The sequence below is a fragment of the Charadrius vociferus genome, unplaced genomic scaffold (assembly GCF_000708025.1).
Source record: "Charadrius vociferus isolate BGI_N301 unplaced genomic scaffold, ASM70802v2 scaffold309, whole genome shotgun sequence".
Taxonomy (NCBI): Eukaryota; Metazoa; Chordata; class Aves; order Charadriiformes; family Charadriidae; genus Charadrius; species Charadrius vociferus.
In genome coordinates, this window is record NW_009661370.1 from 3859548 (window position 1) to 3879927 (window position 20380).

Here is a 20380-nt window from a genome sequence, read left to right on the forward strand (position 1 = left end):
CAGCAGGAAACATGAGGTGAAACACACCTGGAAGTTAAGTCACGTGCAAAAGATCTTAGGTCTTTTTTGACTAACTACACAAATGAAAGAATAAAAGCCTTAAGCACGACTCACTGAAGACAAATTTGATTTGATCAAACAGCATTTTATTTCCTCCACACCACTGGTGTGCTTGAGGAGCGTTTAAAAAAATACAAAATTTGTCACAACTGCAGGAAGAAGAGCCAATAACCTTCCCCAAATCTACTCTTCGAAGAATTTTTTTGTGTGTTTACACCAAACCTATGATCACTGGACTTCAGGGAAATTACTAATGGATGATACCACTGCAGTCAGAAAGACACTTAAGTCTGCGTAAGTATGATTAAATGCATGCTAAGATACTAAACAATGTAAATTTGTACAATGCATAGGAATCTTCTGATAAGTCTGCATTCAAATGAGTGAGTTATTTTTCTCCATTATTTTTCACTAATGAAAATGCAAACATGATGAAATACAAGTAATTGTTTAAATGGCAGTGTATCTGGCTGTCCTTACAAATCTCAAATGAAGATGTGTAAACATGATGGAAAATGTTTTCACACCCAAACCCCCCTTTTCTGCTGATCCTACACAATTTCAGTGAAGACATAGAGAAACACATGGGAAGCATGCCTGGCAGGATCTCAGGAGCAACAGCTCTTGATCTGCCAAAGCTTCTCACAAAGCAGCAGAAACCAGCTCCTCAATGAGAATAATCCACCCTGAATTGCCACAAGCACCACATGTTCAGACCCCTTGTGGGTTGCAGTTCAAAAGGGTTGGAGAGCCAGCAGACAAGAGAGAAGAAAAATGACAGAACTTATGTCAGTCCAAACTGACCACTCAGGAACCTCAAGGATCTGATTAAACAAACACTGGAAAATTATCAGTGGGTTTATTTTTAGATTTTGTTTCTGGTTATTACATCCATTAACATGGTGCTATCCGCTACTAGTTAAATAGGGAGAAAATGCAACTAAGTCAGAGATTTTGGTGTGAATTAGTGAAGAATAATAGAAATTGCAGCACTAACACAGCACAAATGGGAGCAGTGAGCACGTGTACAACTTTGTAAAAAATGATGCCTATATGATTGCATACTTCTGCCCTCATCTATGACTGCTGCAAAGGCAGGAGTAAAAAGTTCATCCCCTCTCCTCTGGGCCACTGAAAAGCCAGGATGCCTGGGCCACAGAAGGAGCCAGGGAGGCAAAGATTTTTCCATGAGATGATAACTCATGTTTGCAGTCCCCACTAGACTGCCTCTGCCGTATCCGGACAGCTCTGATTCTTTTCCCACTGCTCCTTCCTGGCCTCTTCACATCTCCTTCGTTCCACACCTTTACCTTTCGTCCTTTCAACCATCTTTTTAACGTCTCTCCTTTTCCTCTCCCTCCTGAATAACCAGCCCCATCCAAAATACCAACACAACCAGGGTACGTGGGTCCTGCCTCGCCTGCAGCCACCACAGGGACGTCAGCTCACGTAGACAAACCCAGGCTATGCTTCAGTTCAGCAATGTGGCACCTGCTAAACTTCACACGGGTCCATCAGAATTCAGAATCTGCCCCTCCATGCAAATGGGTTTCTTTCTTTAGGTCATATATTCACCTGTAAAGTTTAAGGATTGTGGTATACGCAATACCAGAGAAAACAGACGGCAATTTAGCAATGTCAGGTACTTGTCCCAGACAACCAGCCATAAACTAAAGCACGTGAAAATTTAAGATGAGGACAAAGAAGGAGTAAGCGTGAAACAAAGAACCCCGTGCTCATAAATATTTACAAAGCTGTTTTACTGAGCTGATTTGTGCTCTGATGTTATGCATGTACATAGTTACATTTTGCAAGCCTTAAAACTGACATTTGAAACAACTGTTTATTATCATATTCTGGAATAAATCTATTAAACTATAGGAACACCTTTTGCAGAAGCACATCCATTCAGTGAGTTTACTAGAGAAATCCAGGCAGCTTGCAGCTATTCTGGGAGACATGTAAGTGGGAAAAATGCTGCTGGCTTCTTCGAGGCATCCCTAGGATTCAGTATTACAAAAAACTGGCATGGTAGAAAGAACTAAGGAGCAGTGTCAGGTACTTGTGAGCCAATTTATTATCCCCATGCATTGGTCTGAACAAAACAAAAGTGGATAAATTTAAGAAAAAGGAAGACATTTACCAGCCAAGGAACCGATACCTAAAGACTATCAACAAGAGACTAAGACAACTATAGAGAAATACATGCTGCAAAACACGTTGCAGCTTGGGAAGCGTAGGATTTCAATCTGAAAAGGATTTTATGAGATTTACCAAGGCCTGAGGGACAGGAAGGGGAACAGTAACATACTGAAAGCTGAAATAAAGATAGTTCTGTGGAGTGATGTTTCCTGGCCCTTGGCAGTGGTCAATGCCCAGTAGTCCACTTGTAAAGAGAGATTAAACAGAATACAACAACTAACAAGTAAGGCTGCGCTGTAAACAAGAGAACTGGAGGAGGCTGAGCAATATATGTATGTTTTGTATCACATCCTCTGTCTATATAAGACAGCACAGCTCTGTTCCCATCTATGACCAACAGCATCCATGCTAGCTCACCTCTCCAGCCTGCCTTCCTGCCTATCGACTGCCTCCCTCCCCCACCCCAGCTTTTGGTGTCATCTGCAAACCTCACAGAAGTGCCTTCTTTTGCCTCCTCCAGGTCATTGATAAAGATATTAAACAGGACGAGTCCCAGGACAGACCCCTGCGATACCCCACTGTTACTACATCCAAACAGGGTATGACCCAACAGCCGTGACCCATACTCTGTAAAGCAATAGCTGCTTCTAATGCACCATGAGATTGACAGCTCCTATTTGTAATTCAGCCACAAGGTTTGCCTTGATTAACCCCCAGAGCAGACACTGATCATATACTTTATACAGAAAAAAAATATTTTTCTTCATTCTATATGTTAGCTCTGAGTATCTCCACACAATCCCTTGTGTTCTCATGTAAAGGATGATGTAAAAAAGACAACCCTTGACAAATTTTAGCCAGTTCTGCCTATTTCTTAATACTGTAGTTCCGTTAATTCCACTCAACTTATCTCCCATTACTGGGTAAATAACCAGAGCTTTTGTCTTCTCTTGTGAATTAAAGCCTAGTATTAAAAAAGGAGACTATGCAAAACCACTGCCTCTTCTCATGCCCCATATATTTTAAAATAAATAGGCACCTATTATTCCCTGTAAATCAGTCTGTGGGGTTAACTGTTGTTTTCAGCCTGATGTCATTAGAAGCAGGGAGGATTTATAAAACCTGAAATAAGGGTTTAAAGTGGAAATGTTACAAAGTTATTTAATATGGTGACACATAAAAAGTGATGCTATACATTAAATTGGTTTGCAGTACCTTTTAGTGCAAGTAAATATGACAGCATAAAAGACATAAAGTCGTTTTAGGAGCCCCAGAAACAGAGAAGGAATTAAGAAGAGGCTCCTGGGCTTCAGAAAAGGTGGTGAGCAGAATGCAAAGGGGACAGCATCAGCCTCATCACACAAATGTGCTAGCTACGTCTGGTGGAAATGTTTACCTCAAATATAGCACCCAATAAGTTCAACCTTCTCTTCTTTTTCTGACTCATTCTTGATTTCTAAACTGCTCGATATTTGAGTACATTTATTGAAGCTGTTCACTGAACTGCAGCCTAGGAATTATTTTTACGTTGTCGAATTATTTGTTTTTTAATTATTCAGTGATGTGAGATGGTCTTCTAATTCACACGACATTATTTCCATTCCTTGGCTGGGATGATCAATGGGTTCTAAGTATAGGAATTATGAGAAACATTTTTAGGACTAATTTAAGGACAAATTATTATTTGTGGTAAAAAGTATGAAACATTTGGTTTCTACCAACATTTCCAGGGAGAAACCAGGCATTTTATGAATAGGCAAAGAAATTGTATGCCTCAGGAGCATAAGACAGGTAAACTAACTGTGTTTATTTAGGAGCTCACAGATCTTAATACCAAAGGTGCTGCAGCTGTTCAGTCTGATCTACACAGAATTTCACCTGGCAATTCCTGCTCCAAAACCATCAATTTGAGGCTGAAATAGTGCTTAACAAGCAATGCTCCATTTATAGAAAATAATTTTAGGCAGCTTTACACACAATATGCTCAATATTAGTATTTTTTAATAAGCATGAGCCCTGTGCAAGAGTTTTGCCTGGGATGGAACAAGGTTACAGGGCTATTTTTGGAGGAAGTGAGAATGTGTTATCGATACTGGACAAAGTGACTCTGTTGTAACTGTAAAATTTCTAAGGACAATGCATCTATATTAACCTGTGTATAATCTTGAGAGGTCCCTATGAAAGTTTTCCAAAATAATACTGGCCTGTCTCTCATGTTAATAATAAGGTTTTTTCTTGGAATAATAATGGTGTTAACCTGCTATTCTTTCTGGCTTCTCCTTCTCTTTCTCCCTCTCTTTCTTTTCTTCTCTTAACAACTTCCTATTTATCATGGATGACGAGATAAGGTTAAATCAGTTCAGTACCTTACAAATCCCCTTATACCTTCTGCAGAAGCCATGTCATTTTTTGGAGTAGCAGAATAAATCCTTTACCTGTGTCAGACCTGGTATACTCTAGCTGCCCTGAAATGTTTATTGTCCATTTTATCTCTCCACAGTGTCTCATGGAGATGATCAAAGCATTAGTGAACAGTTTAATGCTGGCATCACTCTTTTCTATTTTTTCCCAGGTTTGACCCCTCTCACGTGGATTTTGGGATCGGCTCCTCAGCACTACAAGGGAGGTCTTCTTAGAGGTAACCACTAGTGCACATCCCTAAAGCACAAGAAAAAAGCTTTGCCAGTGGTAAGATGACATTATTATTAGTAGAAGCTTTATGCTGGAAAATGTCTTACAAACTAAAGCAGGAAAAGTTACCTTCTTTTACTATTACATAAACCTACTGATTAGCCCTAAGAGACTTATCCTTCTTCTCGTTTAGTCATATAACAGCAGAAAGTCGGCATAATTTTCTGAGCCAGCTGGGGTTTGATATCAGTAGAGATGTGCAGACCTCACACCTCTGATCAGAGTTCACTTGGAAGTCTCCAAACTCTTAGAATATATCCTGGCTGTATATTTTTTGCAGTTTAATTTACACATGCTCTCTATCTGTATTACTGCTGTATTGGTAAATCTCTTGGTAACCCCAATACTGAAATTTTCACCAATGACCACAACTCATGTATGAGCCTCATCATACTAAGCATGAAAAAGCATGGCATGACAGCCTTTATTCTGCACAGATAAGAAACGGAGGCCCAGGCAAAAGAAGCAGTTTGTCCAGAGTTACAAGAGAAAACCTTGGGGAAAGCCAAGAGTTGAACCTAGACCTCATTGTGACTTTAGGATGTTTTTTGGTTCATGCAGAGTCCGGTTCTTGTGTCTGTGCTGTTCTGTCTATCTTTCTGGCTCTGCCAATCCAAATGAAAGTAAATGCAGTTTTATAGGCTTATCAGGCTTGCTGTACTTTGCAAATGAAATGTAGAAACTGTAACCTTAGTTTAGAAACTTGTGTCAGTTCCCATTTATTTTTCTGGGGTTTTTTTATTCTGTCCTCACTCAAGAAATGTCCTGTTATTTCAGTGAAATAACTGGCTCTGGAAACAGTTCAGGATTTAGATGTGGCTCAAAATACTTTCCATCACATCTGCATCTAATACCGCTCCACTGCTATTTGTTTCAGTAATTTAACTGATGTGATCAAATAAGCAATCACACTTCTTAATGGATTGAATTCTCAAGAAATGTTAGCTATCCATCTCAGAAATCATGTCTCTCTGGCTGCTGATCATTCTGCTGTACTCCTTATGGTGATAATTTATGTCACATTAAAATGGATATTGTTCCAGATGTTGGCTCTGCCAAGATTTGAATGATAACTTCAATAAAATGACCAAGTGGTATCAACTGCAACTTTCATCTTGGCTCTTGATCTGTCTCACTCATCCACTTAACATGCTGACACTGTCCGTTTGGACTGTCCGCTGCAAATTTTCTGTCGTCTTCCACTGTTAAGAGATGTTAAGGAAAGAAAGAGTGCTTAATCTGGAATGGAAGTAGGAAAAGGTTTTATATAGATTGTCTCTGTGTCCTGGCTGATGTTCAAAATATCTTGTAGCTCTTGTGCTTTTTGTCATGAGTTCACCATCTTTACAGCTAAAGCTGGTAGGATGGACTATTACTGCAGATAGGAACATATCATCTCAGTCCTTGCATAACCAGAAGAACAAGAGATTAAGGTCAACAGTTTACTTCAAAGGATTTATAAAAAGATTTTAAAAGCCACATATAATACATTGGAAGAATGCCAGAAAACACAAGAAGTGTAAGAAAGACAGCAAAGGAAGAATGGTAAAGCTAGTTAAAGAGAACATGCATGGGAAGAGAAGTAAAATATGAAAGGAAAACGTACACTAGAGACACTAATTTGTGCAAAGTCCTTGGTGTCACCTTCACGTCCAGCAGTGAACCTATGGCTATCTGCTGATGTTAAGAAAAACGTCCCACCCTCAGTATCTCGTACAGCTGAGAATGCAACTTCAAGACTGGCAGCAGACACAAGCAATGCAAGTTTCCTTAGAGCACATCACGCATCTACAGGTTTGCATGATCTCTCTTCTTCAGCCATAGAACCAGAGAGCCACAAGAAAACGAAAAGCACTGCTGGATCCCTTACGTGAGTTGCAGATAACTTTCCTCTAATTGATTCCCTCTGCTATGATTTGAGTTCCCCCAGTATCAGAGCTACAGACATTTAATTGGTACTGGTGGCAGTAAACTTCGAAGCGGTCATGCGAGTGTGTGTGCCTGCGTGTGAGCACAAACTGCACAAGGAAGGTGCAGCTGGTAGTATTGACATCTTCAGTGCAAAATGTCTTCTCTCCACTGACCAGTATATCAGATCCCCTCAGAAGTCTCTTGAAATAAAAAAGACTGATAGCATGTGAGTTAGATCACTTGTTTAAGCAACAGTATCAAACTTGTTTCCTTTTCTATCATATCTCCAGATAATTCTCCAGAGAAACTGTCAGGTGCAGTACAATGGCGCTCTCTCTTTAGAGAGAAGATTACAAATACCAATTTCAGATAGGATGGCTGAAATCGGGAGAGACATAGTCTTTTTTCTTATGACAGCTGTGGGTTGGGAAAGAATCAAAGCAGCACGTTCTTTGGCTGGATTTCTGTCACTTTTCACTTCTGGGGACTAGAGAGTTATTGTTTTTTTGTTTTTTGTTTTTTTTTACACATAGACCAGTGTTTTAGTAGGCATTTATATATACAGTGATGGGTTCCGAAGGAACCTGTATAATTCACGAAATAGATCTTGGAGTTATAAGGGAGAGTTCTGTGAAAACATTAGCTCTGTGAACATTATGGTGAAAAAAGCAAAACAAACATTCAGATATTTTTAGGAAAAGCAAACAGATAAGTACTGTAAAAATCCATCACTCCCCTACATTTTGGGTATTGCATCCATTTCTAATTCTGTCTTCTCAGAAGAGTTCAGCAGAAAGGTATAGACAGAGTTGATGAGGACAGTTAAAGGCAGTACAACAAAGGAGTAAATAAATAGACCAGGACAAGCCTGCAAAAGCAATGATTGTGGAAGGACTTGTCGATGGATCTACGAAATCACAGGTAGCACGGAAAAGGCAAATGAGGAATCATCACTGTCTCTCATAATACCCAGAAGATATCAGATGAAACAAACAACTGGCAGGTTCAGAACAAATTAAAAGGTGTTCTGTCTCACTCAGTTGCTAGTTGAACCATCAGCCCGGTACCTCAAGGTGCAGTTGATTTTTGATCAAAAAGCAAATGGATAACCAAGTCCAGGTTCATTTTTTCTTCTTCCATGACTACATCATTTGACATGTTACAGTCACTCTGTGATCACCAAATCTTCTTCCCTGTCTGCTATTTCCAAACCGTAAGCTTCCAGTTTAGAACAGGTGGAAGACTATGGAAGAACTCATAGGAATCTCCCTCTTTTTTTGATATCTCCCCAAAGCTGCCTCTTTCTTACCCAGTATCTACCTTATCATTTTTGTGTGACAGACCAGAATGACAGTAACTCTGTAGTAGTCCATTACCTTCTTCACTGAGGCTTAGCTCTGTGACATTTTCCTTCATTTGGATTATATTGTCTTATAAAAAAACACAGTCTTGCAGGATCCATTTTTAGCAAATCTACACTGTTTCTTACAGCATTTTCCATTCCTTTCACTTTTTCCTCCCTTCACAATTTGCCCTAAATCTTTGAGGTGATGGTCCTCTGGTTCCCCCTTCTAAAGTACTATGGGTCTTATTCTTCAATTGCTTAGTGTTACCTCTGATGCGAGGATGCTTTTTGAGCACCACTTTTACTTTTTTCTTGCTTCTTGGATACTTACTGTCAATAATAATAGCAACAATAACAGCTGACTTGGCATTTACAAAATTGAGTGAGATTCTTATCCATAAGTTGTTACCAGCATGTCTGAACAGGAACTCCATTGCCTGGTGGCAGATATCTCATTTAGACATCAAGCCTTACTCCTCCTGTCTCAGCTTTTCCATCTTTAAGATGAGAACACTGATCTATTCAGTGGAGCCGATTTGAGGGTTAAATTCAATTGTGTTTGTAAAGAGCTTTGAGAGTTCAATAGGAAGATTCTGTAGAAGTTCAAAATATTAGCACTAGTTCTGAAGAGAACTACAAATCCTTGGTAAGCTACACAGTTAAAATGTGACAGCTAAACAAGACCATCTGTCTGAACTGGAGAACAGTTCACTTCTACCCAGTTGCTCAGCTGGCTAGAAAATTCCTTGCATGTAAATTGCTCCAGAGTTTCCTAGGAAAGAAAACAATCTGGAAGAAAGGGGAGGGGAGAAATAGCATTCTTCACAGAAAAAAAGGAGACCTGCTATGAACTTTATGAAGAGCAATCATGAGCAATAATCTTTCCCAGGCTCTAAAGTGCTGCCTGAAATGCTGGCTGCATATAAAGGAGAGATTTTTTTCAGGTAACACCACTATGACTCTTCATGGCATGGAAAATGGTGTGCAATACTTCAAAAGACCAAGGCATGCTTGAACTCTCTGTTTGTAATTGAAAGTAGCATGTTCACTGAGCAAGCATTTTTCAAGCAAAGCCAGGTTTGCTGTACACCTTGATTAATGAGTACATTCATACCTTGGCAGAACAGGCAAGGGGTAAAAAATTTTTAAGAGAAGATTGCTTGAGGAGGACATAGACTCATGAAATGAATATTACAGTTCGTATAAAGTAAAGCAATTCTCAAGATTTCATGCTTTACATGGTATCTCATATCAGTAGCTGGTTTAATCTGTGAGCAACTGCCTCCAATGGTTAAATCCAACATGTATGTCACAGAACATCTCAAGGCACTTTCCACTGATGTAAACCAGTACAATGCCACTGATTTTAGTGCTTGATGCACAGACTGCCACGGTTATATCACCTTTTGCTAGCATAGGAAACACATGCTTTTAAGAGCTATAAAACAATGTTAATGTCAGCATCACAGAATCAAACCCAAGTTTCCAGAACATTGCTCAGAATGCATAGTACTTTGGATTAAAAGATTATTTTTTTTGGTCTCACTTTTTGTTCAAATGTTACTTTCTTCCTACAGTGCTCTCTGGGACAGAGCGCAAAGTTTTATGCCCAGGTTTATTTATAGTATTTATTTGTAATCTCAATCCACCATTTCAGAATCTTATGTTGGTGTCCTAAAAGATTCTGAGGTTTTGCAAAAGTATACCTAGCTATAGTCATGTGGTCCAGCCACTTGGAGCTCGTTTAGAGATGTGTGAGACAGGAAGAAGAGAAAATATACTTTCCAATAGGTGTTTTCCATCGAATTTCCTCAGCATGAGGTTTTGGATTGCATTTCTAGATTAGGTCATTAGAGGTTTGTGTCTTGATGTGACAAGGATATATTTCTATAGGCAAGATAAGGGATGAACAATTAATTTAAGCTAAAGTGCAATGTATTCAGAGACCTACTGAATAAATCTCTTGACTAAAAATAGAAACAGTGTACCCAGACTGAAAATACAGGGCATGATCCACAAGAACCCAGTTCCCAAAGAATTAGCTGGGTTTTCTCCCAGTTAGTGGCTACTACGTAAAAACACATGATGGGTCTGTTGGAAGGCTAACGTTTTCTCCAGTCATGGGAACTCCAGCCCTTGTAAGGAGAGCCATGGAAGGGCAGCTGCCTCTCCGGGCCAGCCCACAAGTGCAGTGGCTGAACATGACACTGAAGAATATGGCCATGCGCCCACCAGAAGAAAAAACAAACAAACAAACAAAACCAAACCCCTGGAAACTGCACAGGAAATCCTGTGCAGCTACTTGACATGGACCTGATCAGTCCAGCCCTTACAATGGTCCTTGCTCAGGCACCAGTGGAGCCACAGACATTTCATGTCCAACCTCCTTTCTGTAGAGGCCATGGGTAGACATCCCATGTGAAGCACACTTCTGACAGGAATCCTCTGAAACGATCTGGTAAATGTTTACCTTGCACGCCGCTCACTGAGGGCAGCAGACACAAAGAAGAGCTACAATTGCACTACCATGCCTAAAGCACATGAATAAATGGCTTGTAGCAGTTTAAAGTTATCAAACAGTGAGCAAACACATTTCTCTCTCAGCCAATTGTGTGGAGGCAATTAGCGCATTGATTTATGGATGAGTGGAGGAGGGGAAATGAGCAAAAGAAACACATGTGGACTCTATCAAGCACTATTTTTTCTATTAAATGTTGGTTGTGTCCCACTGAGCTAAAGAAAGACTCTGTAATACTTGGCCCACGGTTCCCAGTAGACAATTTCCACGCAGTGAGACAAGGTTCACAGTTGTAGCTCAGAAACAAAAGCCAGCACATTGGGAAGAGCTCCAGAAGGCTGTTGTGCAAGTGCAGCAGAGTTGCCAGGGTAATGGATCTACAAGTCCCGGTCTACTATATGATCCTGTGTCCCAGGTTATACCCTTCTATTGGCTAAAACCCTTTGGCATCATATTTACTATTGGTTTCTCATTACGCGTGCCAGACCAGAGGCAGAACCTCTGGTCTATCTCACAAGTCATTATTTCAAACAGTAAGAAGAAATTCCCGTTTCTCCCTCTTCCTAAATACTTGTGTTTTCTTCTCCATTTTCCTCTTCTAGTTTTTCTGTCTTTCTTTTGTAGTCTCTCTGTCCTTACCCTTACATTTTCTTCTTTCACTATTCGCTGTCCCACCAAGTTGCCTTTTTCTGCTCTAACCTCATCTCACCATCTTTTTATTCATCATTTTATATTTTTTCCACTCCTTGGGTCCTGTCTACCTACACATAACCAATGTGGTATGTCCTGTGGAGGGTGATTGCTCGTTTGGATGGGCTACATGCAAGATACACATCTTTGAAGCAACTGTTAGACCACTAACAGCTGTTTCAAAGTAAAGTCCCTATACACACACTGAAAATTACATGTTAAGACATGCAATGGTGTACTGTGCATAAAGCCCCAGGAAACTAACCATCGATCTATGATATGTCCATTAATCTCTGCAGCCTAAAGGGCATTTTTCTAAATTGGTACAGGAGGCAGCCATGGAAAGAAATCTGTAAATACTCTTTTGTGGGGCACAGGAAAACCACATACTGAGTCTTTGCTATTAAATATGAATCCATGGCATCAGGCAGGCATCAAAATCTAAAATGGTATTTACTTGCCTCAAGGAAAAACAAAACGTCATGGCTCCATCTGATTTTGCAAAGTAGCACAATGGGATCTTGCCATTTGATTGTCAGTGTGTGATTTCTCTGAAATATGGCTTAGATATCTCTTGGCTTTCATGGCATCTGTTCTGAGAATTTTTGTATCACTTCTGGTTTGTATTTTGTGCTGGACCAGATGTATCTCAACAGAGTGCAGAAAAAAGCCTCTGCTAGGTGACAGATTCTCTCCCAGACAAAAGAAGATCTTTCCTGGAGTCACCTTGCAGATGCATATCATGGCAATGCAAGCTTTTGTAATAAAAAGGACTTCATGCTCTTCCTTGAAGCTCTATCTTCTTTTTTTCTCTGCTCATGGTGGTACATCAAGTACTCTTCTTGGTCCACCTCCTCCCCTTTCTCATAAAACTCTCAAAGGACTAGCAACTTCAACTCACGTCAAAAGACCAATTCTTAGAAAGGGCTCTGCTAATTGCCTACTGGCTTTCTACAGAATTTTTTGGGCAAAAACTATGACATACCTTATCACAGTCCTTGATATTTAGGACATTACATTGTCCCCTATCAGTTGCGCAGCTGATGAGAGTTGTACCTTCGTGTCAGAAGGTATATGGTTCAGTTCTAGCCCCTGCTTGGTTGGTGCTACTATCAACTGCCGTCCTTAGCCTTGAATCATCAGATCTGCTCTTATCCAGATCTGCTATAGATAGGCAACAGGGTGGACATGTTGATGGCTGAGCTCTTGCTTTGACTTTTCCAAGCAGTTTTGCCACGTGTTCATTTTACCTGTCCCAGGCATGTTCTAGATCCCATCCTAAAGCTGAATGACCACTGCTTTGGTGTTTAGGCTGTGGTTTTGAGATCTAACATCCCTCCCCCTCAGAAAGCACCTGGATTACTGTTGGAATTTTTTGGTATACGTTTTACTTTAAGTTAAAAGACAGTAATTACATGAAAAGGAAACTCAAAGTTGCGTGTTTCTAGAAGCCCACTTCCGAACACAGAGTTATTTAGCTACAAAACAGCAGAGGGCCTGGATAGTTCACCCATGTAAATGATGATTTTTATATGTTGCTATAAAGTACAAATAATGCTAACCATGCAAGCAAGTTTTGCAAAATACATACCTTTTTTCATTGCTGGTTTGAGGCATGATACAGTAGATCCTTCAAAACTGCAGAGTACTAACTTCTCCATGACATTTGTTTATGAATAGAGATGAGCCAAGAGGGAAATTTTGCTGCACATGGAAGTACACTGACAGCGTCCACACTACTGTGTAGTAAAAGTATTTCCACTATGACATAAGGAGATTTAAAATGAATGTGTGCAGATATGCCTAACACCTTAGCATTTAAAAGTACGAGCACAGACAGATTAAATATAACCATACCACAATTTTTTGGATTCCTACATGACAGAACATAGATCTAGTCATTTAATACAATATGTCATACAATACTATACAAAACACAAAACATATACACAAAACATAACATTTTAAGCCAGTTTCATGTGGAGAAATGTTCATATCAGCAAGCAACCATTGAAAAAGGCTATCTTCCCCTCAAGAGAGAAGCAATAAACGGAGAGGTTACTGGGTTACAAAGTACAGGAATGCCCTGTTTTGTCTCCACTCCAGATCACATACACTCATCTCTTCTTTTTCTCTCTTTTCTTTTGGCAGCCTTGTCTTTGTGTTTCAGGAACAGCCAAGCCTCTTCTGAACCCTCCACCAACCAAGTCTCCTTTAGCTTTTAACATGGCTTGCCCATGCCCAAGGCTCCTTCACTGAACATGTTTCCTGTGTCTTTGCCCACAAAGGGCTCCTGACAAGATCATGAACCTCCACAGTCATCAGACTTGTCAACTGCATCACAAGCCTCACGTATAGAGTAGGGTATCAAACCTGGGACATAAGCTTGGTACCCTGTACTGAACTACTTCCATCACCTACTCTCATTGTCACTGCTTTTGTAGCACGACTCTACAAGCAAAAACTTTATTTTTAAAAGCAGCGAATGACCATTTACATGAAGAATAGACTCCATAAATCAGAATACTAAAAAAAAAGTGATGACAATTCGGGCATTTAATACCTGTAGAGCAGCTTAGCCAGAGTGTCTTTGTCACCACATAACCATCCCACAACATGGCTATTGATACTGTATGTATCAATAATACATAATACTATAATACACTGTATGTGTATTACTGTATCACATTTAATTTTAACACTTTATTTACAAATTCATGAACTCCAACAAATCTCTCTACCTTACAGGTAAGGTCCACAACTCAAAATAAATTAAAGACAATTAACACGTACATTAAAGAAAGGGTGTTCTGTCAAACCTCAGTTCTACGCTTGCCAGTATACGTGGGACTATCCCCGTGACCCCTGAGTTAACTTGATTAGAAATTATGACTGCAATATGAAACACTTTTCAGATCACAAATTCAAATTTTCAGCATTTATAATATGTGGGCAAGCACACTGATTTTCAGGAGGAGTTTGGAAATAACTGCAATTCATGGGTAGACATAATTCTTCTGCATAACACCAGAGTTAGACAGCTTGTCTATCTATATTCTTTCAAGGTTAATTTGAATTCATTAATGGTATGAATTTAAAGTAATTGCTTCAGCCATGTTGTAGATGCTATCATTAAAAACTAAAGCAGAGTTATTTCATATTTAGCTTGATTCATTTCCAAAGTAAACTGGGCCATCCTGCATTAAATTGAGAAACACACAGGTAGTTGAAAAAATCTATTAAAATCTTCTTTAAAATCTATTTGGGTTATTTACCTTTGAAGCAGAAGCATTGGGCAAACAAAAATGGTATGCTTAAAAAACCAGAAGCCCACGTTTCTTCAGAACATTAGACCAAAATGTATGTAAAGATAAAATCCTATGATGAAGACCATGTAACTATCCTCTCTTCAGAATAACATTTGATGTTTTCTATATGACTTGCTCTAAGTGGGCAGGAGGTAGCTAGAAAATTGGTAAATGTGGAGGAAAAGAAAAAGATTTGTCCTTTCAGATACTAGACAAAATGAGGCAAGGTGCAAACTGAATACAAGAATATATTTTGCATTATTAGGTTAATAAGCTGGTTGTGCTGCATTTTGATCCAACATAGATGGCACAATAAATAAAATTATGATGTATTAATCAGAAATGGCATATTGTGCTTAACGTACTATCAAATACCAAACTACCAACAAACACATAATCAGTTGCTATAGTAATTCTAGTCTCCACCTATGTCTTAAGAATTGTTAAAGGCTATGATGAATTTTGTCCTTCACAAAATGTGTGCTTTCCCATAATCATGTTTTGTGGATTTTCTGCGCAATCCCCATGTGCATACTGCATGGATCACACAGCGTCTAATCAGATCCAAATATCTGATTTGAATTTTTATTCAATGCTGACCTTTCCAACATACATTTCATTTGTGTTTGTATCTAATATATATATCACGGTCTCAAATATTCCACTCCGCTTGTGTTTAAAAGGAAGGCAGCATGAAAGCAGTTCACTAGTAGAAATGGAAGCAGATCAAAAAGAATAAAAGATTTTTAAAGCAAAGTAAAATAGTTAATTATTGCAAGCCTAAAAACTAGGAGCAATCCTCCCATGTGTATAAGGGCCAGTACAGGTCCTGTACATCAATTAGGCCCACTTAAAGCACATTTTAAAGGCTTAGACAGGATTTATGCGGTGCATAAGCCTGGGGCTGTCTGTCTGCATGTGAATTTAATCCTCTATGAATATACCTGTCAAGATAGTTGAAATGTGAATATTAAGGAGGTTGTTAGCAAATCAAAATCTAAATTCTCAGACATTTTCACCTCAATTGTATTTGTCACTCTTCCCTTTCTCATAGCAAAACAAAGTGGTTACATGCACAAAGCAAGTGCAAGCAACTGCGGCCAGAGTGCTAAATTTTCTCATTTAAGCTGCCCTGAAGAGGAAGATGGATGGCACTCTCTGAAGAAAAAGATTGTTTCTCTCTCGCTCTCTTTAAAGGAAGAGGTTTTAGAGCTACTCAATAAAATTCATTTCTATGTGAGGAAATGCAGGGCAGGACAAATACTGTACTAAGCTCCCAAGATACACAAGCCTTCGATTACCTGTTTTGTTCACATAAATATAAGACTTTAAATGCATGATTAAATTGCATTATATAAGGAGCTGGAATTTGATCCCTGATGAGCAATTATTTAGGATTCATAGACTCTTAGTAATTACAGGTTTCTCCACTCCTTTACATTTCTGCATTAGTCATCACTTCTAAGGAAGGTAGAACCCTGAAATCTGTAACCTCTACTTATCTCCAGAATTCAACAGAAAACATTTTTTTTTTTTTTATTTTAGACATGAAACATTTCAAGATTCAATTACTTGATTGATGAAATAAAGGAAAATCTACTGGAATCATTTTCCTCATAATTCCTGGAGAAAAGCCACGGATAGTTCAGGTAGGGAATTTGCACTGAAAGCACTACAGAATTCAGGCTTTACATTGTACTGGACTTTCTCCCATCAGATCCTATCTGGTCTATTAATGATACCAGATTTGAGAATTTTTTTTTTTTTTTTTCAATTTGTTTTCTGGGAGTTTTTCTCTGTATCTCCTTATGCTTCCTCTCAGGCCGAATTGCCAAAATATCACTATTGCCTGATTTAAATCCCTCTTAGGAAATTACATATTCTGCTGTGCCTGAAGAAAGCAGATTTTGAACCTTTTCCCAGCCTAGGAATCCTCTAGTCACCCCTGCCACTGGATTTTTTGGGGAAACATATTCTGTCCATCTATCTCTCTGTCTGTGCTCTGAGGTCATTTCATGCCTTTGCACTGTACATTGCACTACACCTTCTCAGCATTTGAGCACTAATTCCATCTCTATTCAGGAAAGCATTTAAAGTAAGTGCTTAAGCATCCGCTTAGTTGACTTCTGTGAGCCTTATGCACATGGCTAAATCCTTTCCAGAGCTACCTACAGTTGGTTCTAAATAGTTAACAAATAATCAGCTCTGCTACTATACTTGAACGTGACTTTAGAGAACTCTTACATCGCAGTAAGAGTAGGATTTATCACAAAAGTATATTCACACTGTCAGCTCACAGGCATCTAACTTCCAATGCCTGGATGGGAAGCTTAATCTTCCCAGGTTCCCAGCGTAGGCAGTGCGGAGTCAAGGGCTCCTTGAGAAGGAAATTCAGAATACCTAACTCACTCTGCTGAATATCCCCCGGTATTAATAATTCAAGATCACCTTATGAGCCCAGTTTTCTGTCATGTTGACTCAGACTTCTAACTGTGGGGCAATTTGTGCCACACTTTGATTCTCCACATTGAAACAGGGATACACAATGATGGATTTTACTTGTAATTTACTAATCTTTGACACCTATGGGGAGCTTCAGGACAGTGCATTTCTATAGTAACAACACGCTTCCAAAAAGAGAAGCCACCTACTGCAAACCTCCTCCTATAAGTATGTTGGATGTGCAAACTTCATCAATGATCACATTTAATAAATGCTGTGGCAGTAAACGTCTATAGACTAAAAGCACAATTCTCAAAGGGACACAGTTTCTAATTTCTTTGGAAAACAGACACAATCTACACCATGAAAAATTTAATTGCACTTTAATTACCAGTCAGCTGAATAGCATGAGATATGTATGCCTTCATTTTTTAATAGCTTCTGCCACTTCCAGCAAATTGTGGAAAGAAATAATGGATGCCTTGAGTATTCTTTCTGTCTGCTTCTACAGAAATTAAAAAAAAAAAAAAAGTAAAAAATTCAAAATGAAGACTCAAATTCTTCTGGATCAGTCATAATCCAGGAGGAACGCTAGCAATAATGAATATGGATACACAAACACAGCTGCAGCGTTCACATCACTGGCAAGGTAATGCAAAAATTTGCCCCTTTGGTCGAGTTCTGCTACATTAAACTGATAAAAAGCTCTTGGCTGGCTGACTCAAGGTTGCTTCTTTGTTTTATAAGGTCAGAGCTTTAGCATTTGAAAAATACTTTGTATATTGCAATATTTACCTCATTTCATTCTATAGAGATGTCGTAATCATTCAGGAATAGCACAGAATATTGCATACATAGAGAAACTCTAATGAATAAAAACATACCAGCATTTTGAAGGATTTTATTAAATGGGTGTATAGCCAATGAAAAATGTTAGGCTGGACACAGTGCAGTCTAGCCTGGCTTTTATATCACACCCCACATACTGTGGCAGCTGAACAGCATACAAAATGACAATACATTGAAAAAGTCTCTGTAGTGCTTAAATATTGTCATAACTGAAAGCAAAAATTAAAAAAAGGGCTTCTGTTTAGAGTTACGGGGAAACAGGCAAACCAGCATGTCTTTGTTTTGGCCTCAATGTCTTTTCTTCATGCTGACCTCAAGCACAGGAAAGCTTCCTAAGAATGGCTGAATTATTTAATTCAATACATACTATTGTGTTCAGTACATACCATTGGGGACTTGGCAAGAACAGGAAGCGTCTGATAGGGAGAAATTATTTGTCTATCCATGCTCATAGAAAGAGGATGGAAGGAAAATGTTTGTGTGAAGCTTTGCGCTCCTTACCCTAATAGATTTGTGTGACCACAGGGCACATGCATTAGCTACAAATGAACATTAGTTGCAAATGTAAATATCCCTCTGGGACTGAGAAAATTTCATCATTGGTAAATCTGTATCAGGCACAGTAATGTGGACTGGTTTTATTATTATTATTACTATTACTACTACTACTACTGTTATGTTTTCTATTTTTTAAGGGAGGAGTTAAATAGTGAAATAGTCACACAGTGCCTGATATGGATTATTTGGAGAACCAGAGCTGCTCACTGTGATAAATCCTCACTGCTGCTTTGCTGAAGAGATACATCACACAAGAAAACATTTGGCCTCTAAAAATACAGTACTGTCAAAACAGAAATATCAAAATGCTCCCACTTTGTTAGCACATCAAGAATCAATATTACACTGAAAGTGTAAATGAGGCAGAACCAGGTATTATCATTAGCAAATTGCAGAGGAGAGTAAAGATCTTGAAAGGAACACTATATTCTCTCCATATTCCTAATGCCATATTACCCTATGTAGCATTTTAAAAATCCTGTTGTGATGAAGAGTAATAATGAAAATCAGGAAAAAAGCACATGCTTCACTATGGATAAAGCATCTATTAAAGCATAGTTATCCCACTTAACAATTCAGTGGATAAGGAACATTCACTGGAAGCAAGTAATTTTGAGCTGCATCTTGCATGTTTATATGTTTAAAGCCCTCAAGTTTCTCCTGCAATTATTATCATGAAGACAGAGTAAAAATAAAAGAAGTCTGCTGATTATTTTTTTTTTTCTGACAGGTGTGAAATTCAGGCTTTTAAATATCAGAATGTTATTTTTTAAAATAGGGACCTGGATAGCCTTGGTGTTTCAGTGACATTTTAAAGTCTGACGAGAGGTTACAGGGAGGTTAATATTAGTCATCGCTTTTTTACTGTTGTGCTCCTTTATCCCCGCAAGTTTTCATAAACAGCATGAACTTGCATAGGCAATACAGCATTGAAGGAAGAGATTAGAGCATGGATAGCTGAAGAACTGTTACATGAAAAGTCAGAAACATTAGCTGGTGTATCACAAGCGTTTCTTAGAGGATTTGCATTGAAGACTAATATTCTTCCTGAGCGCCTGCTCTGTTTCCCCTGTCCGGGATGACTAATCACAAAAGCACTGGTATTAAATCAGTTAGCAGAGCTGAAAACCAGCAAAATGTGTCAAAAGTAGATGAATTTAACCTTGCAGTATTCAAGGAATGGAAACTATACCCTGGGGCACATTAGAGAAGTACATGGATAGTAATTATCTAAAAGGAGATAACCAACATGGATTTAGAAAGGCAAGAGCCTCCCTAACTAATCTACTTGACCTTTATCATGAGGCTAAAGACAAGGCTGATAACGGGCTCTGCAAATAAAAGACTGTGTTTGTATTTTCAGGAGGTCATGTAGGCATACGCAACAAATAGATGAAAGGGGTGAAAAGAAAATAGCTTTATAAAAAACTCTGAAAACTCATAAGAAAGCATGTACTGCAAGGGAACACATTTAACCCTCCATCGTCCACTGAAGCACACGCACACACAATTTCTGTGACACAACAGCAACACTGTGGGACCGTTTGTTGCATCATCCACATGATAAGTTTACACAGGAATGTAAACGGTAACTGGGGAGTTTAGTTCCATGGGAGCCAACGGTCTATTTACCTATAAGTAAAGGGGAAAATTATATATAATCTACAGTGATCTCAGTATAGGTCAAATTTTGATTTAACAGAGTAAGCAGCTATAGTACATGAAATCCCTTTCTACACTCAGCTTTTCTTTATTTTTCTTTTTTTTTCTTTTTTTTTGTCAAGACAGCAGACGAACCTGCAGAAGACAATGCTGCAGAAGAGGTAACAAAGGTAGAGCTCCTCTCCAAAAAAATTACTTTCTTGA

General features: G+C 38.8%; 1 protein-coding gene across 1 annotated transcript in view; it reads right to left on the reverse strand.

The window, feature by feature from the left end:
• The window catches only part of SMYD3 (SET and MYND domain containing 3), a 391913-nt gene that overhangs the window by 7840 nt on the left and 363693 nt on the right, over positions 1-20380 (reverse strand). The gene's annotated exons all lie outside the window — the stretch shown is intronic.